At 45.6% G+C, this 15881-nt stretch overlaps 1 protein-coding gene and 1 long non-coding RNA gene across 3 annotated transcripts in view; both read left to right on the forward strand.

The window, feature by feature from the left end:
* Positions 1-467: 467 nt before the first annotated feature.
* Positions 468-4444, forward strand: LOC121139709. Its single transcript, XR_005876626.1, has 2 exons — positions 468-2111; positions 4119-4444. It is a non-coding gene; the product is annotated as an uncharacterized LOC121139709 (long non-coding RNA).
* Positions 4445-8433: 3989 nt separating this feature from the next.
* The window catches only part of Ccdc91 (coiled-coil domain containing 91), a 167973-nt gene continuing 160525 nt past the window's right edge, over positions 8434-15881 (forward strand). For both annotated transcript variants that reach the window (XM_040743654.1, XM_040743655.1), the window contains exon 1: positions 8434-8570. The gene's annotated coding sequence lies outside the window, so the exon portion shown is untranslated. The remainder of the gene's footprint in view (positions 8571-15881) is intronic.

Here is a 15881-nt window from a genome sequence, read left to right on the forward strand (position 1 = left end):
TTTTCAATTATTTTTGTAAGAGCTTAGATTTGGGGGCATCGTATGATTTTACTCAATGAACAACTTTGCTAAGTTAAAAGCTAATTTCCAGATCTCTAGGGAAGACATTAACATTTGTTAAATTATAACTTTTGGCAGATAAATATCAGGTAAATTATTGTGTGACATGACACTCAGGTTTAGAATGCCTGTCCTGAGTAAAGAGTTTGATCAGTGCATGCAAGCAACACAAAAGCTTTTATGTTCAACAGGGAAAATGTTTTTCAGGAATGTTGTGTTATCTTCTACAAAGTTCACAATAAAAAGGCATGGAGAACTACACAATCAAGGTATGAAATCACTCACACACACACACACACACACACACACACCACAATATCTCCTAATGATTTAAGTATGTTTACAATTTTACTTTGGGAGGCATTTATAGCTGTCCTGGAGTGTGTGCTGCAACATCTGGCTTGTGGGCTGCAGGATGGGTATATCTGCGAGGTTTTACTTGTAATAGATCCTCCTTCCCTCCCCCAAGTGTGTTTTGCTTATTGCTAGAGGCAGATTGTGCTACTGTAGGCTTCGTATCATCAAGGACTTTATTTCCATGTAACTACGCTTTCAAACTTCTAAAACTTTTTGGATAAATACTTTATTAGGTTTTTAATTAAAACATACTTTATTTATCACTATTGTGGGTATGTGATGTTCTGTGGAGGCAGGCACATGCCACAGCATGTTTGTGGAGATCAGAGGACAACTTCTTGGAGTTGGTTTCCTTTTCTCTACCTGTGTGTGTTCTAGGGCTCAAACTCAGTCAAGAGGCTTGTGCTGCAAGGGCCTGCATAGCTGCTGTGCCGTCTCAACCGCCCTTGTGTAAATTTTACGTCAAGTGTTTTTGAACTGACCCTAAAACGTACATTCAGGCAAATTGTCTCCACTAGCAAGAAGTTGCTTTCATTTATTTTTTCCCCCTATGGTAGATTAAAGTTTGGCATAATTAAAGAGGTAATTACCTTTTTAAACTAGAATTATTTAAAATCCAAACCCCCCAAAAAGAGGCTAAAAGAAGAAGAAAGAGAAGTCAACAGGACGACCGCCCGCTGTTCCCATGTACCACTTGACTTCTTCTGGTCAACTTGAAAGAGTGATCAGACTCAGGAGAATGCTGCCTGGGGTTCAATCATGTTCTTTTCAAACCCCATTTTTCAAACTTCAGACTTTTCTCATGATGTGTTAATTTTGTGGTACACCAAAATTTATGAAAATGTTTAGTTCAAACTCAATTTGTCTTAGTTGCACCAGCAGCTCTTGCCTGGCGCTCTGCCCGGAGTACTGATTGCGAAGTCCGCAGAAGCGGCGCATCAGGCAGATCTGAAAGGAGCCATATAGTGGCCCCCTAAGGATCTGAAACTCAGCTTCTGTTTTGATTTTTCCCAACGTGCAGTACAAAGAGTAGCCTTTAGCAGCTGGAGGCACGCCATTTGAATAGCCATTTGTAGCGAGCTGAATAGCTCCCCTATGAAAACTAACCCAAGACACAAAATCATTCCAGCGCTAACCTGTTTGTTTGCTTGCTTGCTTCCCTGGGATCAAGATTGTAATTAAACAGTGAGGATAGATTTTTTAAATTTTTTTTCTGGGGATTCAAGCCAAGGCTTTGCATATGATCAGCAGGCACCAGACTGCAGTACTCCCCAGCCCTCCCCAGGCTCCGCACTGACTGTCAAAGGTTGACTTGCACAGAGATGAACCACTCGCTTAAAGGATGTGATGTGGCAAGAGGTTCTCAGCCAGTTGGACTCAGGCTAATTATGTAACCTAAAATGTGCGTGATGAGGACAGTGTTGATGGAGTGGGGGGTTGGGGAGTCACGCATCCCCTCTAGGATGGAAATTTCATAAGTGGCTGTGTGTCAGAGGATGTCTAACTGAAGAAAGACCCGGAAGGTGCTAAGTCATTCATAGTTCACTATGTTCTTCAGCTGTGCATGACTCAGATTAGTGTCTGATATCCTTTCCCACTGGCTATGCACAGGCCAAGTGTCTGGGGGGAACAGCTCCTGTACAACGCTGCTCCGTCTCACCTCTGTACGGCTTGGACAAGGCCAACGGAAGAAGGTAGGTAAGGCCCTTTCCTGCTTTAAGGGGATGGCAGTTCTCATCATAGTATTCAATTTTAAACTAGAAATACAGACCCTTTCTACATCATGCCATGTTGCTGTGTTCCCACCAGGGTCCTGTTACCGCTTTCAGCCCCCCAAATAGCACATGAGACGCTATATTAGTTATGAAGCTGTTGGCCCATTTGCTATGATTTCGTATGGGCTAGCTCTGACTTAATTGTTTACCCGTAATTGCTAATCTAAGTATTTCTCTTACCAGAGAAAAGGGTCCGGACCTCTTACTCCTCTTGTGGCCTACATCGTGACTAACTGTGCCTCTCTTCCCCAGAATCCTCCTTGACTCCTAGTCCCACCTATCTTGCTTCCCTATTGGCCAACGGTGCTTTTTTCAAACCAATCAGACACATATTCACAGAATGACATCTCCCAACAATGCCACACTTAGGTGTGCAGGTGACAGAAAACCCAACAGATGATAGATTCGACAATCACCAAGATGTGGGGACTTTAGAACTGCTTTAATCAAAGCTTTAGTTTGTGTCTCTGAATGCTGTGGCTTTGTCTGGCTCCCTGGACCTGCTCCAAGAACTGTTTCCTTCATGTTCATAAATCAGCTATAAAAGCACGGAGACTCACACACTTCTTCACTTATATTCTTGGGAGAGAGGAAGTCCCAACAACCACTAGAAAGAGTCCTGGTCACCAGGCTAGTCCACGTGATTCCAGGAAGTAGTACTGTGATAAACTCAGGACTGGGTCATCATCCCAGTAACTACGGTAAGGAAGTTGCAGTACCTCTTTCTAGTGTCTATCAGCCAGGGCACCCCTGGACTGATCACGCTCACCTGAGCGCACTTGGAGACTAAGAAGTGGCACAAAGACCAGATCCTCTGTGTGGGATTCCTTTGACTTCCAAAGGAATGCTGCCTACTCCTCTGTTAACTGGTGTATTATTTTTTCCTCTGCCTCCCCATCTTCACTGTCAAATAAGTTAGATTCCTCTAGAGAGCCTTAAAGTCAAGTAACCAATATGAAATACACAAACGTCTACCCCTGATAAAAAATGTAGCAAGAAAGGTCAAAATAATAAACATCCTCAACTAAAAAGAAGATACCCAGAAATATTATAAAGTAGTTAGTGTTCCTTTTCACACTCAGCGTGGGGTCAAGGGGAGGACCTGGGCTCAGATCTTGGTCACCCACTCAGAAGGTAAGTGTGGTAATGCACATCTGTACTCCCAGTGCTGGCTGTGAGGCAAGGCAGAGACAGGTGGATCCCTGGAGCTTATTGGCCACCCGGTCTCCCAAAATTGATGAGCTCTCATGGAACCTAGATCATAACAGAAATAAGGTGGAGAGCAACTGGAGAAGTCACCTGACATACATCCATGTGAAAACGCACTCACACGCATAGCACACACATGCACCTATATGAACTTGCACATGTAGCAGACAGGGTGATTAAGTTTTTGATGTTTACCTCTTGATAGTTTTAAATACTCTACACTTGTTACCTGTTGCCATACATGAGGGCATAGTAATAAAACTCATAAGTCCAGCCTACTGTGGGGATCTTTGCAGTAGCTTTATGCCATGGTGAAAACCAAACCAAACCCCAATCACGTGTGTGCATGTGCACACACACACACACTCCTCTCCCCATACACACATCCAGCTTAAAGCCTTTCCCAATTTTTTGTATTGGACTCACTTGGAAAAATCTCTTCCGAACGTCTTGCAAAGATTCATGGGTCACAAACCTTTTCAATATTCTTAGCTTGCACATGGTGTCATTAAGTCCTGAGCTATTACATACATTCTGTTGTGATCTTTGCCATTTCTGTGGGTTAATTCCAGCCACATCTGAACCACCATGGTAACCCCCTGCTGTGGTCTGTTTGTGTTTCCCAAGTACACATTTAAGTCTAATTCCCTGTGTGATTGTATGTGGAGCTAGTTGTTTTGGGAGATGGTTGGTTCATGAATGTGTCTGTGCCTTCAGGTTTCCCCCTGCTTCTGCTGTGTGAGGACATAGTCAAGTGCTGTCTATGAACCAGAAAGCATCCTCATCTGATCTACTTTGCACTTGGACTTCCTGGCCTCAGAACTGTGAGAAGTAACTAACATGTCGTCTAAAAGCCACCGGGGGCTGTGGTGCATCTGTTAGTTGGGACTCGGGGTGTTTTGATGGTCTATGGTCGATCCTTCCAAACGCATCTCCATCCCCCACCTCCTTGAGCAGCCTCAGAACCTGGTCCCATCTTTGGCTTTTCATCTTCCCCTCCACTGTATCTACTTTCCCAATAAACACTGTTACCTTCTTGGCCACTTTTGTTCATAGTTCCTCTTTCCGGCGACTTTATGTCTGCTAGCTGACTTCTGTTGTCTTGGTTCCCTCCTCCCATTGCTGAAATAATTCTCCCACACTGGATGACAAAATCCTGACGTTTTCCCATTGCCTTCAGAATAAAACTCCCATCTTTCTGTGGATTTTGCAGAAACTCTTTGTTTCCACTGGAGACAGTCCTATCTTTCCTGTGTGATCTCATGTTACTCCGTGATCCCAATGTCATATCTACATAGAGGATTCTGGGGACTCGTTAAAACGTCCTTGATTATTGAGTGGTGGCATGTTATAGATCCAGAAATAAAATGAGCTTGGGTTGTCTTTATTCCCCTTAGCAGCCATTTCCACCCATGTTCCCATCTGACCTAACATTCCCTTTTACTCCAGGTGAGATCTTTGGACTGTATTATCTTAGCAGAACACCAGTATTTACTGACCCAAAGGCTAAGGAAGTCGTAACATCTTAAATACGTAGGCAGAGACTTCTCTGCTTGGTTGGTTGTTACCTGTCTAGCTGATGTCCTCAACAATAAGTTTGGAAAGTATATTCATTTGTGACTTTTGTTTTTGGTCCTGCAACTATGAGAAAAATCACATAATCTCATCCATGGTGGAATATGTCATTTGGTTATAGTCTGAATCACTGTACCACAGACCATGATCACTTATATTTGAGCAGCAATAAATTAACATGTTTTCTCTGGAATGGAAGCTGTGTTTTGCACTTTTCACACCCCTCCCTCTCTGTGTGTTTGTCTGAAGCACACTCCTGTTTCTTAGCTGGACGGGATCCTATGGATTCTTCGGGGCTTGTCTTAGCTTTCCATCCCATGAGCAGCACCCGCTGGTTAGCCAGGTGGAGAGGAGCACTCGGTGCCTCTGGTTTGAGGCGGCCTCATTTCTGGTTTGATTGCATCTTTCCCCGCATTTGGCCTCCTGAGGGGGTTGGGGACAACGCTTCTCATCTCAGCTCACCAGCTGCGAGTACTGTGGATCTGCAGACACATGCGCCCTAAATGTCAATATGGGCGTGGGATGACTGTAGAGGTACGTACTGAACTCTGTTAATCAAGGTTCCAGAAGCGACGCACAGTCGACGCAAGGCCTCTCCTCTTGCAGGCGGGAGTTGTCAAATGGTGTCAGAGAGGATGAGAGTTCCTAAAACGTAGACCTAGCATGTGACTCAAGCAACTATAGTCTACGCCTAATGTCTATCCAGGGGTGAAGGTGGACACAAAGCTTCTAGAAGGCCATCCATAGAAGAATTGGGCGTGTAAGCAGACCCAGAAAACACTATGCTAAGTGAAGGAGACCAGGCGCAAACGGTAACACTTTGTATGTGTAAGACATGTCCAGAGGAAGCAGGCGTATGTGACAGGAAGTGGATTGATGTTGTCTAAGGCTGAGGAGACATGTGAGGAGATGAAGGAGGGGATGACTACTGAAGGTCATGGGTTCCCTTTGTAAGTTGTGAAAATACTTTAAAGTCCATTATGGCAATAGGTGCTTAGGTGTGAGCATATTGAAAATTTAAGGTTAAAAATATTCAGATTTCAAGCTGGGTGGTGGCGGCGGCGGCGGCGGCGCACACACCTTTAATCCCAGTGCTTGGGACGCAGAGGCAGGTGGGTCTCTGTGAGTTCAAGGCCAGCCTGGTCTACAGAGCGAGTTCCAGGATAGCCAGAGAAATCCGTCTCTAAAATAAAAACAAAACAAAAAACAAGCCACAAACAAAAACCAGCAAAGCAAATAAAAATACACAGATTTCAGAGGTGAGATTCTGAAAACTGATAAACAGTGATTTGAAAAGTGGAGTGGCCTGCTGTAGGGAATAGACAGTCATTCTGTTGGGCAAATCTGACTTTCCATCTTGCTCTGCAGCATGTTAAATTACCCTTCCTGAGTGCTTGTACTCTTATTTGAAGTGATTAAATTAATGTAGCCACACTGTAGACTCATTGTACACATTAAGAGAATAGAATCGTATTCTATTTTGCCCAATGCCATAGGCACACAGAATGCTCTATGGGTGTTACTATTAGGTCCATGTAATACAGAAGTTTGGATTAGGTGGGACAGAGTAAGCAAGCATGCAGACATTTCGATGGAAAGCCAAAGTCATTAGGGTGTCGGGGCACAGAAAGAGAAGAGACATGCTGTCACAAAGGTATTGATAGCAGTTTAAGGAATGATTATTGAACTCTTTTCCCTTTTCTAACTACTAGACTGCTCGATCCACAAGGAGAAACGTGAAGCAGTTTGCTGGATGCACAAATAAAAAGTGGCCTTTGGCTTGTTGCTCAGCAGACATTAAAAAAAAACATGTGTAAGAAAGCATCAAACTCCCGTAATAAGAAATACTCGATCAAACTCCCGTAATAAGAAATACTCGATCAAACTCCTGTAATAAGAAATACTCGATCAAACTCCTGTAATAAGAAATACTCGATCAAACTCCCGTAATAAGAAATACTCGATCAAACTCCCGTAATAAGAAATACTCGATCAAACTCCCGTAATAAGAAATACTCGATCAAACTCCCGTAATAAGAAATACTCGATCAAACTCCTGTAATAAGAAATACTCGATCAAACTCCTGTAATAAGAAATACTCGATCAAACTCCCGTAATAAGAAGAAATACTCGTTTGTGCAAAGACAGGGGTGGGGTAGAAAAAGATTCAGATGAGGTGATATGTTGCGCATTACTGCTCTGTGGTACTGATCCGCTCAGCATTACAATTGTCCACTCATGACTTCAAGTTGCCCGGCTCGGGGGAGGCGTGGCAGGGTCCTGTTGACAACTGCTTCCCACTTTGAGTTTAGAGATTACATGAAGTTCAGTCCGTTTTGTTCGGTGGAAGAGAGAAAAGCAATTCAGTCCGTTTTGTTTGGTGGAAGAGAGAAAAGCAATTCCCAAGATGCTTAGGAATGCCCTGCGTATGACGACTAGACGCCATCCAGGGGCTCACACTCAAAAGGCCCAAAGTGCTAGGCAGTGGAACAACTCGGAGGTGTCTGGTTCAGTCCCCGACGGTTACCACTTGACTAGTCCCAAGTCAAATGGTATACATTTGGTAAAAATTGGTAAGTGGGGATGGTATCCAAATCACCTGGGCAAGTGTGCTACCCAACCACTCTCCCTTTAAAACAAAAACCCACAAGAATGAGGAAAGAAAAGTCATGGCAGCTGAAAAATCAACTGCCTTCAACAGAGTAGCAGCATGGCTGATCTGCTATAATCAGACCGGAGAACAAGAGCTACTACAGTCCTAGGGCAGAAGAGCTCTTCAAAATCCATAGCGGTCTAGACAAGCTTTTAGCTTAGGCACGTCCAGGGGACTTGAGAGAGCTGCTAAGCCACGAGGGTCAGATGGTCTCATCATTCGTTTCTTGAGCGCGCCATACAGCCTGGTGCTTGTGAGTGAGTGTGGTGAAGGGGTTAGAAGAAGGCTCTTCGCGTGGCATCTTCGAGTTTCGCAAAGGAGACACATTCTGTTTGGTGCAGGTGGTTTTTATAGGGTCTCTCTGCTAAGACACAATGAGAGAGAACCTTAAGTAGGAGGAAGCTCTTGAGGGAGGTCAGGGAAAGCACAAGCCAAAGCCCATCTACTGCAGTGTGCAATGATCTGAGGAAGCACCCACCCAACTAGGAGGCTCTTCTGGTGGCCTTAGCCGGCCGAGGAACAAACATTTGGTGGAGAGTTCGGTTTGGAGTGGAGCAGCCACTCAGGACAAAGAGGACAAGGCACGATGCGGTTTCCGAGGATGCTCACTTTGGGCAGTGTAAACCAAGGTCGGTCCATTCCACAGGTAGCTGGCTGAACCTCTCCTCAACGAGGTTCAGCTGGCCACCTACTGGGGGTCACGTGACTAGCCCGGGTTTGGGGGTGGGGGAGGTGTGGACTGCAGCGCAGCGCGCAAGCCTGGGCGGGCCTTGGGGTGGAAATCAACTTCCGGCGAGGAGGTCCTGGACGCTGGGTGGTGCGTGGGCAGCCCCAACTGGGATACCTGGGGCCCGGTGTCACCGGGAGGGGTGGGTGTGCCGGCTCGTGTCCTGGTGGTGCACGCGTAGCAGCGCGGGGAGCACAGCGGCGGCGGGCGCAGGTAAATGGGTGCTCGCCACCAGGGTCCGGGTTCTCGGACGCGCGCGGGCGTTCGCGGGTGGGAACGTGGCCGAGCTGTCGCCGGCCCCGAGTCCTCGGCCGGCCGGCTGGTCAGGCGGCTCGCGGGAGCTGGGTCGGGGAAGTCCTCGCCCGTGCGGCGCACCTGCGCCTCCGTGGTGGCCCCGAGTGCGGAGGGAAAGCTTGCTGGCGTGCTGGCCGCGCCGCGGCGGCAGCTCCGGCGGAACGGAAGTGCCGCAGCGGCCGCGGTTCCCGCCGGCGCCGAGCGGCGCACCCCTTCCGGTTTCGGCTTTTTTTTTTCTCTCTCTTTTGGGGGTGGTGGGGGAGGAACCGGCGCCGCCGTGCGCCCCGGGAGTCCTCCGGGTCACGTGACGCGCCCAGACCCTCCCGCGCGCGTTCCGGGTTCCCACCCGAGACGAGCGCCTGGCGCAGGGCTCGCCCTCCGTGTGCCGCAGCGGGCGCCGCGTGTGCGCGGCCGCTTCTTCCTCCTCTTTTCTCCTCCTCCTCGTCCGGAGGTGCAGGCTCTGCATCCGGGCTTCTCCGGGCAGCGCCGGGCGCTGCTGCTGCTGGTGGTGGTGGTGGTTTGGGGGTTGCGTGAAGGCTCGGGGCTCAGCCGAGCTTCCTCGCTGCTGCCTAACCCCGCTTCTACCACCCCGCGATTCCCGGATTTCTTCCTCCACGGTGCACACAACCGACTCTACCGTCCGTCTCCCCCTCCCCAGTCTCCAACCTCCCGCGTCGGTGGGTGGGTGCGTGGCTCAGGAATACGTTCGCACGCCGCCTGGTTGAGGGGAGGGAGGGTGATGATTGCCATCTCGTCCCCGGGGCTGGGCCAGCCGTCCTCTTCACCCCAGGATCTGAAAGGCAGAGAGCCCGCGGGCCGGGTACTCACAGGGGAAGGGGGAGTGGCGGCCACCGACGAGGAGCGCGGAGCCCTCCCCGCCCCTCGTGGTCCTCCCAGCCCCACCTCTCTGTTGCCTTGGGAGTTTGTCTGCCCTGCACCTGTTGGGTGGGAGTAAAAAATGACCCCGGGAAGATGCTAGGACCCCCGCCGACACCACCTTGGTGCAGTGTGGTGGTGCGAGGAGGATTGCCCGCTGAGGAAGTTTGGTGTGTCAATCCCCTCCGAGATGTCTAGGAGGCATTTCCGTGGGCTGGGAAATGTGAACCCTGGTTGCTTAGCAGCAGCACAATCCTCCCCTCCCCATTGCAATAAACATAAAACAAAAACGAGAGAGTTAAGCCTCACCTCTTTTATGAGATGTAAAATATATGTATATCGTCTTAGTGGGTATTTAGCCCTGGAATTTTGAGTTTTTTTTTCAAGAAAAATTGTAATCTTCCTCACAGAAAAAGGAAACTGCAAAAGTCATCCAGAGAAACATTGTTCTCTTGTGTGTCTGTGTTTGTGGCAGTGAAAAAAAAAGAGATGATCTTTAACTTGTCTCAAGCTTGGATGGAGAGACAGGAGTTGGCACTTATATTGAACACCCAGCTCCTGTCAAGATTTGTAAAGTGTATGGGATTTTTAAGAATAAGGAAAACTGAAGGGACTCTTTTTGACGACACAAGCCGAGTAGGAATGGGTTGAGGTGGGTGAGATGTTTCTGCGTATGGAAAAGGAGAAAAAGGTGTAAATTCTAAGGTTCACAATCACAGCGCCCACTGGCAACCTGTTCCCTATAACTTTGCATTATGTTTTCTCATTTCTTGTACAATGTAAACTTTTGAAAGGCCACTCTGTATCCATTTCTTACTAATTACACTTCTTTTTCTTTTAGATCTGGTGGCATTTTTAGGGGGTTGGTTTCTCTGTGTCTCTTTTCTTACTCAAGTTCCCAGTAACTTGGGTTTAGTTTATTTGAGTTGGAGTTAAGCACATTTTCTCAAAGGACATTTCTTTCACATTTTAGTTTATGGCGGACCTTCCACTAATTAAATTAGTATGTCTTTGTGTGCACTCTGACAAATGCCTGTTCACATTACATCACCGGTTTGTTCATTGGCATCATCCCGGATAGCTACTGATTTATTCCCCGTCCATTTTTCCCCTTTCTGGAATTGTGTAAGTGAAATGATACAGTGCAACCCTGTGTTCCCACAGAATTTCTTATATTTTTGGTTGTGAGCCTAGCCTTTAACGGCTGAGCTATCCCTTCAGCCCTTCCCACAGTATTTCACCGAACTCTTTTCTAGTTCACCCATTTAGGTGCCCGTGGCAGCACTTTGTGCCTCCTTTAAAAGGGGAGCATTATTTCCTTATGCTAGTAGACCACAGTGTTACTCCCTCACTAGTTGGTGGACATTTAGGTTGTTTCTGAGTTTTGTATTTTGAAATGAAGCTGCTATAAAAACTCATTTTGGGGTACATTCAGAGACATTTTCATTTCCTTTGTTTAAATATTGAGAAGTGGAATGTTGGGTCAGGTGGCAGGTGCATGGTTAACTTTTTAAGCAGTACTGTTTTCCATGGCGGCTGCTGTATGCTGCACTCAAGTAAGGCTTGATGGTTCAGGTTGCTGTGCGTTAGCGGCTTTTGGCATTGAAGCTCGTGCTTTAGCAGGAATCACTGGCTTTTCATTTTTTTTTTTTTAATTTGAGACATGGATGGTCTCAAATAGCCCAATAGGGCCTCCAGCTAGCTCTTTGCTGAAGCTAGTCTTGAACTTTTGATTCTCATGCCATCACCTCCCGAAGCTGGGATTACAGCCTGTATGCCTGGTTCTCACAGATGATTTTATTTGAGTTTTTAGTTAACTAACATGTAAGACTTTTTCCTGTGCTGCCGTTTGCCATCTCTGTGTTCTTCTGTGAGGCATCTGTTCAAAGTTTTTGTCCATTTTATTGTATAATTAATTTTTTTGTTCAGTCTGAACATAGACCTTAGTTACATAATATGTATGTATGTATGTATATACACACACACGTGCAATATATGTCTCAATATATGTCTCAGTGTGTATATGTTCTCAAGTGTTTTGTTTCTGACACTTGAAAGGAATGAGTGAAACTTCAGTTTTACAAAATCCATTGCATCAGCTCTTTTTCCTTTTTTAATGATTTATACATGACCCAAGTTTGCAAGGAGTTTCTGATTTTTCTCTAGACCCTTTGTGGTTTTAGGTATTGTCCTGAGGATCTGTTGTCAGCTACTTTTTGTTTGTAATGTGAGGTGTAGGTTGTGCCTTTCTCTGCCCACTTTCCTTCCCATGTGCACAGTTTTGGTAGCATCTGGGAGAATCATTCTTACCATCCTCCGGCAAGGTTCTCTTTGGCGCTTTTGTGGGGTGGGTAGGCAGTTCACTGTATGCGTGTGGCTGTTTCTTTCTAGTCATTCTGTTCTGTTCTAAGATAGCATTCTGTGTATCTCTCCTTTGGTGCAAACCACTCTGCTGTGTTTCACAGTATGCCCTGAAATCAGGAAGACTGAATTCTCTAGCTTTGTTATTTTTCCAATTGTTTCAGATGTTACAGCTCCCTTTCTTCCTGTGTAATTCCTAGAGGCAGCTTACCTTCTCTAGAAGTGTGAGGATTTTGTTAGGACTGCATCTAAGTTATAAATCACTTCTGGGTGAGTGACGCTGATGCTTCTGCTTACTCAGGACTTAGGTTTCTCTCACTGATTTTCAGCTTTCAGCAGAAACATCTTGTTCCTGTTTTGTTGCCTTTGTATGTTTGTTCATTTGGTGCTATTATAAATGGCATCCGTGAACTTACACATTTGTAATTACTGCTATAAATAGGTTGGTCTTTACATACTGTCCTTGAATCCTACAGTGTTGGCCAACTCACTCATCAGGACTTGTGACTTTTGTGGACTCCTTGGGGTTTTCTGCATATTCGTGCATTTCGCCCACAGAGGCAGTTTTATTTCATGTTTGCCCAGCTGTCTGCATTTTCCTGTCGCATTGCACTGGCTGGGACCTCTAGTTGTGGTGAATAAGTAGTCACAAATAATTTACCTTAAAGGACGCATGTAATCATTTATTTATTACTTTTTTATCATTTTGATCAGATTGAGGAAATTATCCTTGACCCCTGGTTTGCTCAGAGCTTTTAAAATTCAGTCATAAATGGCTGTTGTATCGCTTTGTCTCGTTGTAGAAATCATTAGTTAAGGTAGAAAATTACCCCTACTGTTGTTATGAGATGGCTGCTGCTTACATTTTGGTTCCACCCCCATATTGTTTTTCACTGGGAAGTTTGTTGGGCAAGATTATAAATACTTTATACCCGATCCCTTTTTTGAATTATTACAGTCTGAGTAACAGTATATCGGGGAGATTTTGTAGCTTGGCTGTAAGGGCTGTGGGCTGTTGTCAATACCCTTATCCACATTTGATTGTTTTCTTATTGTCAGTATAATTATAATTTATCCCATTGAAATTAACATCAAAGTTTTCCCCCCTTTATTGAAATACAATTTCTATAAACTCTTTGTACTATATGAATTTTGAGGTTGCCGGTTTCAATGGCTTCGTCTAGTAAGCCTGGGGGCCTGTGTCTTTCTGCTGGTGCTATTCCCCCTCCCATCTGTACACACTGTACTTCATTGTTTATTGTCTCTATCAGCTTTTTGTTTTTTGCTAAAAACTGGTCATGTAAAAATATATTAAATGAGCTCTCTTTGGATATTTGTCCCTTTTTCTTTCCTGGGATTTGGTCTTGTTGCTTGTTTGCTGTCATCTTAACCTAGTTCTTGGTCTATTATGTACGCTCTGTGTCTTCTGAAGTCTGTATAGATTATCGGCCACATACAGTTATCCATTAATGCATAGAACTGATACACCTAGCCTTTGTCAAGGATCTCTGAATGATGGTGTGTGCCCACAGTGCCCCTGTGAGCCGTGTGTGGCTCTGCCTCAGCCTTCATTTGCTACTTGTGCAGAGTCAGAGGCAAAGTCTTAGGGCCATCTTAGGTCTTTCTCTAGCACGTGTGCGCACGCACACGCATGCACACGCACGCACAAGACCCTGGACATCTGTACAGGTCTATGAACAAACCTGGCCTGTTAGATTTTCAGGAAAACATTGGCTCTTTTAAAAAATAACACATGGACACATTACTCCTCTACATCTTTCTGTATATGTTAGCTTGCCTGTGTGGCTGTTGCCACCACTTCTGGCAGCTGAGTTTTAAGAGGGTCGGCCCTGTTTGTTTTTGACAGAGGCCGTTCTGGTGAAAGGCTGCTCTCCTGGCAACCGGAGTCAGATCTAATGCAGGTTAGCACTGGGGCAGTATTTCCAGGGAGCAGATGGACCGGTCAATAATGGAAGCTTCTGAGAATAGGCCTTCAGAAGAGTTCCTGGGTGGCTCCCTGGGGTTCACTGTGTTTTGAACACGTTAGCTTTTCAGGTCACCAGTGCTGGGAAAAACAGTCAGGGTAGGAGGGGCTGAAGCATCTCACAGCCTCTTTTCTTCCTGTCAGTGGCACTCCCTGGATATTGCAAGCCTTTGGTCGGTTTTGAGTGAGGAGAGAGTTGAATGGCAGTTTTTGCCATTGTTGTTCAAGCAGCGTGAAGCTTTTGGAGTTTACCTTCCTTCCACTATGGGCAGCATTCTTACTGGTGGGGACCCTCCCATTTTTTTCATCAGCTCTGTATGTCAGCTTTGTGGAAGAAATCATTTGTGGGTCACTCAAGTTTAGATTATCTAACATTTTCCTGGTGTGTTAAAACCACTTATTCAGCATTGTTAGTTACCGTCTTGAGTTCCTTGAGATGAGTCCACAGGATGAAGCCTAGAATTGGCTCCCGCCTTTAGCAAGGTGGGTCCAGAGTGGTGAGCAGCCTGTAAACATGGAAAGATTCAGTCCTGAGCTGAGTGAGAAGTACATCTGATGAGGCGGAGCATAAACAATGTTAACTGTAATAAACACTGTATCCTAGACAAGAGCGTCACCAGCTAGTACCTCACTGTTTTTATGTAGCCCAGTTAGCTTACACAGATGTCGCTACAGTTTCAAGTTTGTGAATTGCCAGTCATTATGCCCAAAGGGAAAATAGAAAACAAAACAATCCATTCATTGAATTGTGTCCTCTGCCTGAACATATTTCTTATGGGAAATTGGATTTTCTGCACAAGGAATTTCCCAGTAAAAGACAACCAGAGCCCACTCCCCCTGCCCTTGATTTGGTGAGCGTATCTAGTTGTGTTTTTGTGTATTTCCGTCTTTTGGTTGCTGAAGGTAACTGCTTTTTTCCCACTTGATAGAATGTTACTGTCTTGTAGTGGTGTCTGAGTGTCTGTCATACTTGAGGATAGAGCAGATGAGTCTGCTGTTGGAGAGGGGCTTCCAGCCTGCAGACCCTTGACATGAAAGTGGGTGTGTACTCTGCTGTGTATGTGACCTGAAAAAGTGGTGGATAGTCTGCAGGTGTGGTTAAGAGATGCATTTTTGGCGCACGCCTTTAATCCCAGCACTCGGGAGGCAGAGGCAGGAGGATCTCTGTGAGTTCGAGACCAGCCTGGTCTACAAGAGCTAGTTCCAGGACAGCCTCCAAAGCCACAGAGAAACCCTGTCTCGAAAAACCAAAAAAAAAAAAAAAAAAAAAAAAAAAAAAAAAGAGATGCATTTCCTTATTCACAGAGCCAAGCTGACAGCTCCCGGGACACAGTCAGTGCCATCCATGGCAAGCTCAGAGTGCCACAGTCCCCCAGAGCTCAAGGATACAGAGGAACTGATACCTGACTTGTTTTCACTAGAGACACTTGTTAGGTAGCCCCAGGGGGTGCCCTTATTGTCCCTACAATCATGTGTAGTTTGGGGCTGGGTTTTTACTTGTTGGTTACTGTGGCATGCTCTTCTTTTGGCTGGTATAGTTGCTTAAGGCTCAGTATGAAATATAAAAACAGCAACTAAAGACTTACACACAGTTTAAGGAATTTGTGTACATAAGGAAAGGAAGTTGAGCAAATAAAAATGGGTGTCATTCCTGTCTCCCAGGAGGTAACATTGTTTGGAGTTTAATTACATTAATTGACTCAGTAGAGAAGCAGGGCCAGCTGGCATTTCTGTGGGATCCTGACCTTACAGTGCATGAACACTGTGGGAATCCTTGGCTCACCGAGGTGTCAGGTGATAAAGACCACACCCATCTACTGCCTTTGGACAGGGAATTAAGATATGAAGGTGTATTTCTGAAAAGGACTTTTGCATGTAACATTCAAGAGTCTTTGTGTTCTACTGGATGGACTTGGTTTATATATTTTGGAAGTGTTATTAGAGTTGGCCCTCAGTTACTTACTAGGTGTGGATGTGAAAAAAAATCACAGGTGATTCATGGTAAAGTC

The sequence above is a fragment of the Mesocricetus auratus genome, unplaced genomic scaffold (genome assembly GCF_017639785.1).
Source record: "Mesocricetus auratus isolate SY011 unplaced genomic scaffold, BCM_Maur_2.0 Super-Scaffold_100001, whole genome shotgun sequence".
In the NCBI taxonomy this organism is placed as follows: Eukaryota; Metazoa; Chordata; class Mammalia; order Rodentia; family Cricetidae; genus Mesocricetus; species Mesocricetus auratus.